Genomic DNA, 14399 nt, shown 5'->3' with positions numbered 1-14399 from the left:
CCATTGCTGTTTTGTTGGCTGACTGAAGGAAGATATGCAGTGCATTTGAACCAAAGCAGATGTGTGCTGACAACTTAAATACAAACTCATGTTTGTTTTTTTTCTTTCTTTCTTTCTTCCATCCTTTGTAATATCATATTAAATATTAAGGCTACCAGTTTATAATCAATGACTAATGACATAAGAAAAGGAAAAACAACAGTATACAAAGCTGCTCCAGGTGAGGCTTGAACTCACAACCTCGGCATTGCTCAACAGACACTGTCTTACAAGTACCGCGCGCTAACCAATTGCACCACTTGAGCACTTTGTAGCATTTATTGGTTTTGCTAGATGTGGATTTTATTCAATACAATCAGTACAGTCATAAGAATTGAAAAAGAAAATCATTTTTGGTGATGAATGATGAGCAACAAAGGAACATGCATGCCAGATGGCACTTGAATAAGCTGTCCACGGTGATAGAAAAGGTTTAAAAAAAACAACAATGTTATCTTAATAAATTTTATTTTTTAGCTTCTATGGTCATTTTTTGCAAGCTAAACACTGCAAGACTGTTGTACAGTTGAAGCAAGGATATAATATCAACTCTAGTGATGAGACACTTGCTGTAATTACTTCCAACTGAGACGGGACTTAAACCCACAATCACTGGCTTAGGAGAACATTGCCTTATCCATTATGCCAGTGGTGCTTACTGATGTCCTTATTTAAGACTGACAGGTTTTTAATAGTCAATTATTTATTTTTGAAAAAAAGTGCAGCTGTTTACTGTGTTCTTTGCATTACCAAGTCCAGCAAGAAATGTGCTGGTACTATACAGAGCTGTCAGTATGGATTATCATGCTATATTGCAGAAAATCAATTTGATGCAACTGCTTTACCAACAGTATGTTAATCTTTTCCATTGCTGTTTTGTTGGCTGACTGAAGGAAGATATGCAGTGTATTTGAACCAAAGCAGATGTGTGCTGACAACTTAAATGCACAATCATGTTTGTGTTTTTTCTTTCTTATTTCCATCCTTTGTAATATCATATTAAATATTAAGGTAGCAGATTATAATCAATGATTATTGACATAAGAAAAAGAAAAAAAACAGTAAACAAAGCTGTTTCGTGTGAGGCTTGAACTCACAACCTCGGCATTGCTCAACAGATACTGTCTTATAAGTAGCGCGTGCTGACCAATTGCGCCACTGGAGAATTTAGCTGCATCAGATGGTTATGCTAGATGTGGATTTTATTCAATACAATCAGTAAACAAAGGCTTGAACTCACAACCTCGGCATTGGTCAACAGATACTGTCTTATAAGTACCGCGCGCTGACCAATTGCGCCACTGGAGAATTTCGCTGCATCAGATGGTTATGCTAGATGTGGATTTTATTCAATACAATCAGTATAGTCATAAGAATTGAAAAAGAAAATCATTTTTGGTGATGAATGATGAGCAACAAAGGAACATGCATGCCAGATGGCACTTGGATAAGCTGTCCACGGTGATAGAAAAGGTTTAAAAAAAACAACAACAACAATGTTATCATAATAAATGTCATATTTTAGCTTCTGTGGTTATTTTTTACAAGCTAAACACTGCAAGACTGTTTTACAGTTGAAGCAAGGATAAAATATCAACTCTAGTGATGAGACACTTGCTGTAATGACTTCCACCCCAGATGAGACTTGAACCCACAACCCCTTGCTTAGGAGGGCAGTGACTTATCCATTATGCCAGTGGTGCCTACTGATGTTCTTATTTAAGACTGTTAGGTTTTTAATAGTCAATTATTTATTTTTGAGGAAAAAGTGTTGCTATTTACTGTGTTCTTTTCATTACCAAGTCCAGCAAGAAATGTGCTGGTACTATACAGAGCTGTCAGTATGGATTATCATGCTATATTGCAGAAAATCAATTTGATGCAACCGCTTTACCAACAGTATGTTAATCTTTTCCATTGCTGTTTTGTTGGCTGACTGAAGGAAGATATGCAGTGTATTTGAACCAAAGCAGATGTGTGCTGACAATTTAAATGCACAATCATGTTTGTGTTTTTTCTTTCTTATTTCCATCCTTTGTAATATCATATTAAATATTAAGGTAGCAGATTACAATCAATGATTATTGACATAAGAAAAAGAAAAAAAACAGTAAACAAACCTGTTTCGGGTGAGGCTTGAACTCTCAACCTCGGCATTGCTCAACAGATACTGTCTTATAAGTACCGCGCGCTGACCAATTGCGCCACTGGAGAATTTAGCTGCATCAGATGGTTATGCTAGATGTGGATTTTATTCAATACAATCAGTACAGTCATAAGAATTGAAAAAGAAAATCATTTTTGGTGATGAATGATAAGCAACAAAGGAACATGCATGCCAGATGGCACTTGGATAAGCTGTCCACGGTGATAGAAAAGGTTTAAAAAAAACAACAACAACAATGTTATCATAATAAATGTCATATTTTAGCTTCTGTGGTTATTTTTTACAAGCTAAACACTGCAAGACTGTTTTACAGTTGAAGCAAGGATAAAATATCAACTCTAGTGATGAGACACTTGCTGTAATGACTTCCACCCCAGATGAGACTTGGACCCACAACCCCTGGCTTAGGAGGACAGTGACTTATCCATTATGCCAGTGGTACTTACTGATGTTCTTATTTAAGACTGTTAGGTTTTTAATAGTCAATTATTTATTTTTGAGGAAAAAGTGTAGCTATTTACTGTGTTCTTTTCATTACCAAGTCCAGCAAGAAATGTGCTGGTACTATACAGAGCTGTCAGTATGGATTATCATGCTATATTGCAGAAAATCAATTTGATGCAACCGCTTTACCAACAGTATGTTAATCTTTTCCATTGCTGTTTTGTTGGCTGACTGAAGGAAGATATGCAGTGTATTTGAACCAAAGCAGATGTGTGCTGACAACTTAAATGCACAATCATGTTTGTGTTTTTTCTTTCTTATTTCCATCCTTTGTAATATCATATTAAATATTAAGGTAGCAGATTATAATCAATGATTATTGACATAAGAAAAAGAAAAAAAACAGTAAACAAAGCTGTTTCGGGTGAGGCTTGAACTCACAACCTCGGCATTGCTCAACAGATACTGTCTTATAAGTAGCGCGTGCTGACCAATTGCGCCACTGGAGAATTTAGCTGCATCAGATGGTTATGCTAGATGTGGATTTTATTCAATACAATCAGTACAGTCATAAGAATTGAAAAAGAAAATCATTTTTGGTGATGAATGATGAGCAACAAAGGAACATGCATGCCAGATGGCACTTGGATAAGCTGTCCACGGTGATAGAAAAGGTTTAAAAAAAAAACAACAACAATGTTATCATAATAAATGTCATATTTTAGCTTCTGTGGTTATTTTTTACAAGCTAAACACTGCAAGACTGTTTTACAGTTGAAGCAAGGATAAAATATCAACTCTAGTGATGAGACACTTGCTGTAATGACTTCCACCCCAGATGAGACTTGGACCCACAACCCCTGGCTTAGGAGGACAGTGACATATCCATTATGCCAGTGGTGCTTACTGATGTTCTTATTTAAGACTGTTAGGTTTTTAATAGTCAATTATTTATTTTTGAGGAAAAAGTGTAGCTATTTACTGTGTTCTTTTCATTACCAAGTCCAGCAAGAAATGTGCTGGTACTATACAGAGCTGTCAGTATGGATTATCATGCTATATTGCAGAAAATCAATTTGATGCAACCGCTTTACCAACAGTATGTTAATCTTTTCCATTGCTGTTTTGTTGGCTGACTGAAGGAAGACATGCAGTGCATTTGAACCAAAGCAGATGTGTGCTGACAACTTAAATGCACAATCATGTTTGTGTTTTTTCTTTCTTTCTTCCATCCTTTGTAATATCATATTAAATATTAAGGTAGCAGATTATAATCAATGACTAATGACATAAGAAAAGAAAAAAAGCCATATACAAAGCTGCTCCAGGTGATGCTTGAACTCACAACCTCGGCATTGCTCAACAGATACTGTCTTACAAGTACCACACGCTGACCAAGTGCACCAATGGAGAACTTTGCAGCATCAGATGGTTATGCTAGATGTGGATTTTATTCAATACAATCAGTACAGTCATAAGAATTGAAAAAGAAAATCATTTTTGGTGATGAATGATAGTAACATAGTAACATAGTATCTGAGGTTGAAAAAAGACAATTGTCCATCGAGTCCAACCTATTTGTGGTGTCCTATGCATGATGATTTGACTAAAAATTCTGACTGATGCTGCTGTCAGCCATTGCATTTTATCCCTATTTATAGTAACTATAATGCATGACTATGCACCATACCCCTGGATATCCTTATCCAATAGGAATTTATCTAACCCATTCTTAAAGGTGTTGACAGATTCCGCCATTACAACTCCCTCGGGCATGGAATTCCAAACACGTATTGTCCTTACCGTGAAAAAGCCTTTACGCCGTATTGTGCGGAATCTCCTCTCCTCTAACCTGAGCGAGTGTCCACGAGTCCTCTGTGTTGATCTAACCAAAAACAGGTCCCGCGCAAACTCTGTGTATTGTCCCCTTAAATATTTGTAGATGTTGATCATATCCCCTCTTAGTCTCCGCTTTTCCAATGTAAACATGCCTAGTCTTTCAAGCCTTTCCTTGTATTCCATCGTCATCCTTTTTGTAGTACGGTGCCCAGAATTGTACACAGTATTCAAGGTGTGGCCTCACTAGTGATTTATATAACGGGAGTATAATACTCTCGTCCCTAGCATCAATACCCCGTTTTATGCATGCTAATATCTTATTAGCCTTCTTTGCTGCAGTCCTGCTTTGGGTACTACTGCTTAGCTTGCTATCTATGAAGACACCTAAGTCCTTTTGCAGTACAGAATCCCCTAATTTTACCCCATTTAGTAGGTAGGTGTAATTTTTGTTCTTGTTACCACAGTGCATTACCTTACACTTGTCTGTGTTGAAGCGCATTCTCCATTTGGCTGCCCATGCTTCTAATTTAACTAAGTCGTTCTGAAGAGACTCGGCATCCTCCTCTGTATTTATAGCCTTACACAATTTGGTATCATCTGCAAAAATTGACACCATGCTCTCTAGACCTTCTGTTAGGTCGTTAATGAAAATATTGAACAATAGCGGTCCTAATACTGAGCCTTGCGGCACACTACTTAGCACTTCAGTCCAAGTTGAAAAAGATCCATTAACCACAACGCGCTGCTCCCTATTATCTAACCAGTTTTTGACCCAAGTGCATATTGTGCTTCCTAGCCCTGATTCTTGTAGCTTGTAGATACGTCTCAAGTGTGGTACAGTATCGAACGCTTTGGCAAAGTCTAAAAAGATTACATCCACGTCTTTACCCTGATCTAGGTTTGCGCTTACTGTTTCATAAAAGCCAAGTAAGTTGGTTTGACAAGATCTGTCCTTCATAAACCCATGTTGATTCCTTTTAATGACATTATTGGTTTCAAGGAACTTCTGAATACTATCTCTTAGAATACCTTCCAATACTTTCCCCACTATAGATGTAAGACTAACTGGTCTATAATTACCTGGTTCAGCTTTACTTCCCTTTTTGAATATAGGCACTACTTCCGCTATACGCCAGTCTTTGGGAACCATACCTGATATAACTGAATCCTCAAAGATCAAAGATAGCTGTTTTGCCAGTTCAGAGTGAAGCTCCATTAGAACCCTTGAATGAATACCATCGGGCCCTGGTGATTTATTAATCTTTAAATGTTTTAATCGGTCACAGACTACTTCCTCGCTTAAATAAGTACCTATCAGTGTGATATTCTCATTATTGAGATTGTGTGTCAGTCCCTGAATTGGGTCCTCTCTAGTGAATACTGTTGAAAAAAACTCATTTAGTGTGTCCGCTATGTCATTATCATTTTTGCTTAAGACTCCCAACTTGTCTTTTAAAGGGCCTATACTCTCCTTCTTTAATCTCTTGCTATTAATGTATTTAAAGATTTTTTTGGGATTCGCTTTGCTTTCCTTTGCTACTAGTTTTTCAGTTTCTACTTTAGCCGCTCTTATTTCCTTTTTGCAAATTTTGTTACATTCCTTATAGTGCTGAAATGACTCTGCTTCCCCGTCAGATTTGTATTTTTTAAATGCTCGCCTTTTCTTGCCCATAAGTTCCTTAATCTTTTTGTTAAGCCACATCGGTTTATGATTTTTATTCCCTTTTTTGCTACTCTTAGGAATATATTTGAGTGTATATTTAGCTAGCAGGAATTTTAGTACCTCCCATTTCTCCGTAGTATTTTTTCCTAAAAACAAACCTTCCCATTTAATATCCCTGAAAAATACCCTCATCTTTTCAAAATTTGCTTTGCTAAAGTTTAAAGTCCTAGTTGAGCCAGTATAGGGCTGTTTGTAGAAACTGATATTGAATGTGACCATATTGTGGTTGCTGTTTCCTATGGGTTCCCCTACTATAATACCTGATACCAAATCCCCATTGTTTGTTAATACCAGGTCTAAGATTGCATTGTACCTAGTCGGTTCCTCAATTAGTTGGACTAAGTAGTTATCATTTAGTGTGTTTAAAAACATATTGCCCCTAGCAGTATCACATGAATCGTTTTTCCAGTTTATCTCTGGATAGTTAAAATCTCCCATCACTACTATGTCTCCTACTCCTGCTGCTCTTTCAATTTGCTTTAGTAACAATTCATCATCGGATGCGTTGATACCAGGCGGCCTATAGCATACACCCAATACTAACTTTTTTATTCCTTTTTGCCAGCATGCAATTTCTACCCATAATGTCTCAACAGTGTCTACAGTCCCCTCCTAAATATCTTCCCATATATTAGGTTTTAAAAACGGCTTTACGTACAGACACACCCCTCCACCCTTTTTATTTAGTCTGTCTCTCCTAAACAGTGTATAGCCCTCTAGATTGATTGTCCAATCATGAGATTCATCCCACCAAGTTTCAGTAATGCCTATAATATCATACTGTTTGCTTGCTGCAAGTATTTCTAGTTCACCCTTTTTACCAGTAATGCTTCTGGCGTTTACATACATACAACTAAGATAAGTATTTTCCCTTGCTTTAGGGATATCTTTCACCTTATGTGGCAAGGATGACCTGTAATCGTCATTGGTTAGTGCTTTGGTAAAATCCCTTTTAGTACCCATGTTAGTAACATTACCGCCTGCTCTTACCCTCCCCCCAACAACAAAGGAACATGCATGCCAGATGGCACTTGAATAAGCTGTCCACGGTGATAGAAAAGGTTTAAAAAAACAACAACAACAATGTTATCATAATAAATGTCATATTTTAGCTTCTGTGGTCATTTTTTACAAGCTAAACACTGCAAGACTGTTTTACAGTTGAAGTAAGGATAAAATATCAACTCTAGTGATGAGACACTTGCTGTAATGACTTCCACCCCAGATGAGACTTGGACCCACAACCCCTGGCTTAGGAGGACAGTGACTTATCCATTATGCCAGTGGTGCTTACTGATGTTCTTATTTAAGACTGTTAGGTTTTTAATAGTCAATTATTTATTTTTGAGGAAAATGTGTAGCTGTTTACTGTGTTCTTTGCATTACCAAGTCCAGCAAGAAATGTGCTGGTACTATACAGAGCTGTCAGTATGGATTATCATGCTATATTGCAGAAAATCAATTTGATGCAACTGCTTTACCAACAGTATGTTAATCTTTTCCATTGCTGTTTTGTTGGCTGACTGAAGGAAGATATGCAGTGCATTTGAACCAAAGCAGATGTGTGCTGACAACTTAAATACAAACTCATGTTTGTGTTTTTTCTTTCTTTCTTTCTTCCATCCTTTGTAATATCATATTAAATATTAAGGCTACCAGTTTATAATCAATGACTAATGACATAAGAAAAGGAAAAACAACAGTATACAAAGCTGCTCCAGGAGAGGCTTGAACTCACAACCTTGGAATTGCTCAACAGACACTGTCTTACAAATACCGCGCGCTGACCAATTGCACCACTGGAGCACTTTGCAGCATTTATTGGTTTTGCTAGATGTGGATTTTATTCAATACAATCAGTACAGTCATAAGAATTGAAAAAGAAAATCATTTTTGGTGATGAATGATGAGCAACAAAGGGACATGCATGCCAGATGGCACTTGAATAAGCTGTCCACGGTAATAGAAAAGGTTTAAAAAAAACAACAACAATGTTATCATAATAAATTTAATTTTTTAGCTTCTATGGTCATTTTTTGCAAGCTAAACACTGCAAGACTGTTGTACAGTTGAAGCAAGGATATAATATCAACTCTAGTGATGAGACACTTGCTGTAATGACTTCCAACTGAGACGGGACTTAAACCCACAACCACTGGCTTAGGAGAACAGTGCCTTATCCATTATGCCAGTGGTGCTTACTGATGTCCTTATTTAAGACTGACAGGTTTTTAATAGTCAATTATTTATTTTTGAAAAAAAGTGAAGCTGTTTACTGTGTTCTTTGCATTACCAAGTCCAGCAAGAAATGTGCTGGTACTAACCAGAGCTGTCAGTATGGATTATCATGCTATATTGCAGAAAATCAATTTGATGCAACCGCTTTACCAACAGTATGTTCATCTTTTCCATTGCTGTTTTGTTGGCTGACTGAAGGAAGATATGCAGTGCATTTGAACCAAAGCAGATGTGTTCTGACAACTTAAATGCACAATCATGTTTGTGTTTTTTCTTTCTTTCTTCCATCCTTTGTAATATCATATTAAAAATTAAGGTAGCAGATTATTATCAATGACTAATGACATAAGAAAAAGAAAAAAAAAACAGTATACAAAGCTGCCCCAGGTGAGGCTTGAACTCACAACCTCTGCATTGCTCAACAGATACTTTCTTACAAGTACCGCGTGCTGACCAATTGCACCACTGGAGCACTTTGCAGCATTTCTTGGTTATGCTAGATGTGGATTTTATTCAATACAATCAGTAGAGTCATTAGAATTGAAAAAGAAAATCATTTTTGGTGATGAATGATGAGCAACAAAGGGACATGCATGCCAGATGGCACTTGAATAAGCTGTCCACGGTGATAGAAAAGGTTTAAAAAACAACAACAATAATGTTATCATAATAAATGTCATATTTTAGCTTCTGTGGTCATTTTTACAAGCTAAACACTGCAAGACTGTTTTACAGTTGAAGCAAGGATAAAATATCAACTCTAGTGATGAGACACTTGCTGTAATGACTTCCACCCCAGATGGGACTTGGACCCACAACCCCTGGCTTAGGAGGACAGTGACTTATCCATTATGCCAGTGGTGCTTACTGATGTTCTTATTTAAGACTGTTAGGTTTTTAATAGTCAATTATTTATTTTTGAGGAAAAAGTGAAGCTGTTTACTGTGTTCTTTTCATTACCAAGTCCAGCAAGAAATGTGCTGGTACTATACAGAGCTGTCAGTATGGATTATCATGCTATATTGCAGAAAATCAATTTGATGCTACTGCTTTACCAACAGTATGTTAATCTTTTCCATTGCTGTTTTGTTGGCTGACTGAAGGAAGATATGCAGTGCATTTGAACCAAAGCAGATGTGTGCTGACAACTTAAATGCACAATCATGTTTGTGTTTTTTCTTTCTTTCTTCCATCCTTTGTAATATCATATTAAATATTAAGGTAGCAGTTTATAATCAATGACTATTGACATAAGAAAAGAAAAAAACAGTAAACAAAGCTGCTCCAGGTGAGGCTTGAACTCACAACCTCAGCATTGCTCAACAGATACTGTCTTATAAGTACCGCACGCTGACCGATTGCGCCGCTGGAGCACTTAGCAGCGTCAGTTGGTTATGCTAGATGTGGATTTTATTCACTACAATCAGTACAGTCATAAGAACTGAAAAAGAAAATCATTTTTGGTGATGAATGATGAGCAACAAAGGAACATGCATGCCAGATGGCACTTGAATAAGCTGTCCACGGTGATAGAAAAGGTTTAAAACACAACAACAATAATGTTATCATAATAAATGTCATATTTTAGCTTCTGTGGTCATTTTTACAAGCTAAACACTGCAAGACTGTTTTACAGTTAAAGCAAGAAAAAAATATCAACTCTAGTGATGAGACACTTGCTGTAATGAATATACGTAAAAATGGAGAATATAACTTAACCAGCGCTTGTGTTTAGACGTCCAAAATCTGGCGTATTCCTTATCTATTCGTCCTCATAGTAAATCATATGGAAGAAAAAAGATGTATATAGCATAACACCTTTTATTATCACACAACAATAAAACAAGTAAATAGCAGCACAAATCCTGGAGTATTAACAGGTGCAGTGGGTAATTACCAGATGTTCCAGAACTGTGGTTAAACAGTTCTAAATAGGCATAGAGATATAACTGCAGGGATTCCGGATTTCCCCCAGTAGTCGGTCAGATGATATTATAACCGCGTCTCCACTCCACTGCAAACCCGTGGTCACCTCCCTGGATCTCACCAACGCGTTTCCACCCCGGGCTGGGGTCTTTTTCAAGATGCAATGTAGCTCTCTTAACAGATCCTGATATTTAACTAAACAGGGCACCAATCATAGTCCAACAGGTCCAGCTGGACCCTATACATTAATCACCTAAAGTTCCGTGGTCCTCTGCTGGACCTGTGCGTCACTTCCCCCATTGCCCTGGTAACCCGTCCCTCGATATAATCCCTACGTCCGGCCGCGTCTCTGTTGCCATAGCAACCCGTTGCTCCTGATCCGGAAATACGTCTTGTAGCGGTGTGCGTCATCCCGCTCTCATACAACGGCCAAACAGCGTCCCGGTTGCCATGGTGATGAAAGTCTCTATACCCGTCAGTATAGTTTCATGCCGGACATTGATTTGTCTATAAAATTGAGACATCCTCTTACAATATACACAAATTCAATGTATATTCAAGTCATACAGTACAGTTAACACATCAAATACTGTAGTTATCCAGACCAGTATATAAAAAAGATATTAAAAAATATATAAATATATATATAAAAATCCCGAATCTAAAACCTAAAAAGTCTATAAAAACCACTTGATCTCAAAGTCCTGGTTTAGACCCCCCGGTTTTAAAGTGCCTAGATCGTAGATGGCTTTCATTTCGGCCTTGGCCAACTGGGACGCAACATCTTTTCGTCTCCAGTGCCCTTTAACATGTTTAAAACCACAAAATTGTTTGATTCCGGAGGTATTACTCTGATGTTGTAATCTGAAATGCTCAGATAAAGCATGGGTCGTGAGTCCATTTCTAATATTTCTCAAATGTTCACTAACACGGACTTTAAGGGGTCTAGAGTTCCGGCCAATGTACCATAGACCACACTTACACTCAATGGCATAAATAACATTGGAAGTGTTACAGGTGACAAAATCTCCTATTTTGCACTCATGGCCATTGATGAATATTTCAGTCATCTTACTGTTCGTATTTGGTATCCCACGACATCCCAAACACAAACCGCACCGAAAAAATCCCTTTGATTTTATCGTGCACATTGCCTTCTTCAGAGGCTGAGCACTTTTTACAAGACTGGTTTTTAAATTAGGCGCCTTTTTAAAAATACATTTTGGTTTAGGCGGGATCTCTCCTCCAATAATGGGGTCCTTTTTTAGTATCCCCCAATGTTTCCTTAGTGATTTCTCTATATTCCTATACTGACTAGTAAAGGATGTGACAAATGCCCAGTCATACTTCGTTCCCCCCTTCTCCTTTTCTTTTGGTACAAGTAATTGATCCCTATCAATGAGGGCTACCTTACTTTTCACATTATCAATCTTATCTTTCGGGTAACCTGATGCTGCAAATCTAGCTGCCATATCCTCTGCTTGTGTCTCATATGTCTGCAACTCTGTGCAGTTGCGCTTTAAACGTCGGAACTGGCCTTCTGGAATTGAGCCCAGCCAGTCCGGATGATGGCAACTCGTTGCTCCTATGTACATACCGGAATCCGTAGGTTTCTTAAAGTTCATGGTTTGTATTTTCCCGTTCTCTATAAACACAGTGATATCTAGGAAATTAATCCTAGTCTCACTTTTCTCAAATGTGAAAAAAATATTTAAAATGTTGGTATTAAGATATGCAAAAAAATTGATCTAAAAGCTCCTCTCCCCCTCTCCAAATAAAAAAGACATTGTCTATATATCTTTTCCAGGTCACCAGGTTCGCCCCAAAGGGACAGTGGTTCCAGATATTATCCTCCTCCCACTGCCCCATAAACAGGTTGGCATAACTTGGGGCGAACCTGGTGCCCATAGCTGTCCCGATGTTCTGCAGATAAAACAAATTATTAAAAGAGAAATAATTATTCTCTAAAATGAATAAAACACCCTTCCGAATAAAATCCTGTAATCCTTCATCCAGTTCACTTTTTCCTAGAGCTGTTATCAGGGATTTAATGCCTGCTTGGTGTTCTATAATTGTGTAGAGGGACCTCACGTCGGCCGTAACTAACAGAAGTCCCTCTTCCCATTGTATTCCTGCAATCACATTTAAAAAATCTTTAGTATCCTTCAAATGTGATCTATTTTTAAAAACCAAGGGTTGTAAAAAAAATCAATAAACTCTGAGAGATTAGAGGTAATTGAACCTATTCCTGATACAATAGGGCGGCCCGGAGGTCTCACTGGGTCTTTATGGACCTTGGGTAAAATATACAGGACTGGAATAATAGGTTCTTCTATGCATAAAAATTTCTGCTCTCTTTCTGTGAGGATACCCTTCAAGGTGAAATCTTCCACCATTTTAAACAACGCTTTTTGTATGTTGTTTGTAGGGTCTGACCTCAATTTCTTATAAGTAAGGCCCTCTTCAAGTTGTCGTAAGACCTCTCTTTCATAATCCTCTCTTGTCATAATGACCACACCTCCCCCCTTATCTGACGGTTTTATAACCAGGTCATCGTTATCTCTTAGATTCCTTAATGCTTCCCGTTCTTTAAATGTAAGGTTTGGTTTGGAGACCTTTGTTTCCATTTCCTGGATATCGTCAGACACCAGTTTTAAAAAAGTTTCAATAAAATTCCCCCGTACATAAGTGGGGTTAAAAATTGATTTGGGTTTAAAAGGGGTGTCAGGAGTGGTTGAATTCGCAGAGATATCTTCTCCTTTCATGATAAAAAATTTCTTAATACTGATCTTTCTTACAAATTTGTGCAAATCTACAAAAGTGGTGAATTTGTTAAGGGGAAGTGCTGGTGCATACTTGAGACCCTTCTCTAAAAGGGAGATCTCTTCCTTGGCCAGAATATGATTGCTTAAATTGAAAATTTTCATTTCTGACTGTCCTGGTTCATTAAGTTGAGAGACTGGCTTCACTGGATTTCTCCTTGACCTTCTCTTCCTCTGTTTATATTTCCCCTGGTTCTTTCCTCCCCGAGTCCCTCTCTTACTTATCTTATATGTCTTTGTTTTCTCCCCCTGTACAAAAAAGAGGGGGATTGAGGGCATTCCTCCAAAGGTATAAACCTATTGTTTCCATATCCTCTATTCGGGGTGTAATCTCTTCCCCATCTTCTATTATCGTACCTTGGATTTTCATACCGTTTTCTTATCGTTTGGTCAGTTCTAAATCTTGTTACTCTCTGATCCCTAAATCGCCACTCCCTCTCATCTTCCCTGAATTCCCTAGGTCCTGGACTACTTCTCGGTTGTGGTGGTCTTGATCTTTTCCCCATGTATCACTGGGGATTAGGTCTCTGGGGTCTTATTTCTTGATACACCCTCCTTCCATTGTCTGGATGGACTGGGGTCCTTCTGTTCCTATTCTGGACTGAAGATCTGTCAGGAGAATGAGTACATGTCTCTATTTCCCTGCAGTCTGGCTCATCTTCCTCAGTATCTTTCTGTTTACTTGAGGATTCCCATTTTCTGTCCCTATTAAACTTCCTCACTTTCTTATCTATCAGGAGTTTCTCATTTTTCTTCAAACTATTTTCTATCCTTTTCTCTAAATCCTGATATTCTTTAAATTCTTTAAAAGGATTAATGAGGGTATGGTAGTTGTCTATATCTTCCTCTAGTTTTACCAATTCTTGTTTTCTATTATTGATGATCAAATTTATCAAAGACATAGAGCATGTTTTCAGTATCCTATTCCATTCCAATGTAAACCCATCGTTAGCTGATGCAAAAGTTGCCTCTTTCTGTATTTGTAATCCTCTTGGAATAATCTGGTGGGAGAGGTACCTCTCAAGGGTTACCACCTCCCACCAAATCCTGTTTTCCCTGAGGAGGACTGTCTCTAGTTTTTTCATCAGTCCCTCCAGGTTTTCATCTAGCAGGACTATAGAATTCCCTTCCTCTCTGAAAACATAGTCAAACGTAGATTTCCGATTTTCCCTAAGGCTAAACATTTTCTGCAGCACAAATC

General features: G+C 37.8%; 2 non-coding genes across 2 annotated transcripts; both read right to left on the bottom strand.

Annotated features, from left to right (window-relative positions):
* Positions 1–212: 212 nt before the first annotated feature.
* On the bottom strand, positions 213–305 carry TRNAT-UGU (transfer RNA threonine (anticodon UGU)). The gene is given in 2 exon segments: positions 213–248; positions 268–305. It is a non-coding gene; the product is annotated as a tRNA-Thr (tRNA).
* Positions 306–8829: 8524 nt separating this feature from the next.
* Positions 8830–8922, bottom strand: TRNAT-UGU (transfer RNA threonine (anticodon UGU)). The gene is given in 2 exon segments: positions 8830–8865; positions 8885–8922. It is a non-coding gene; the product is annotated as a tRNA-Thr (tRNA).
* Positions 8923–14399: the final 5477 nt, after the last annotated feature.

The sequence above is a fragment of the Pseudophryne corroboree genome, chromosome 11 (genome assembly GCF_028390025.1).
Source record: "Pseudophryne corroboree isolate aPseCor3 chromosome 11, aPseCor3.hap2, whole genome shotgun sequence".
In the NCBI taxonomy this organism is placed as follows: Eukaryota; Metazoa; Chordata; class Amphibia; order Anura; family Myobatrachidae; genus Pseudophryne; species Pseudophryne corroboree.
Note: the sequence above shows the minus strand (reverse complement) of the source record. Positions and strands in the feature narration are given on the sequence as shown.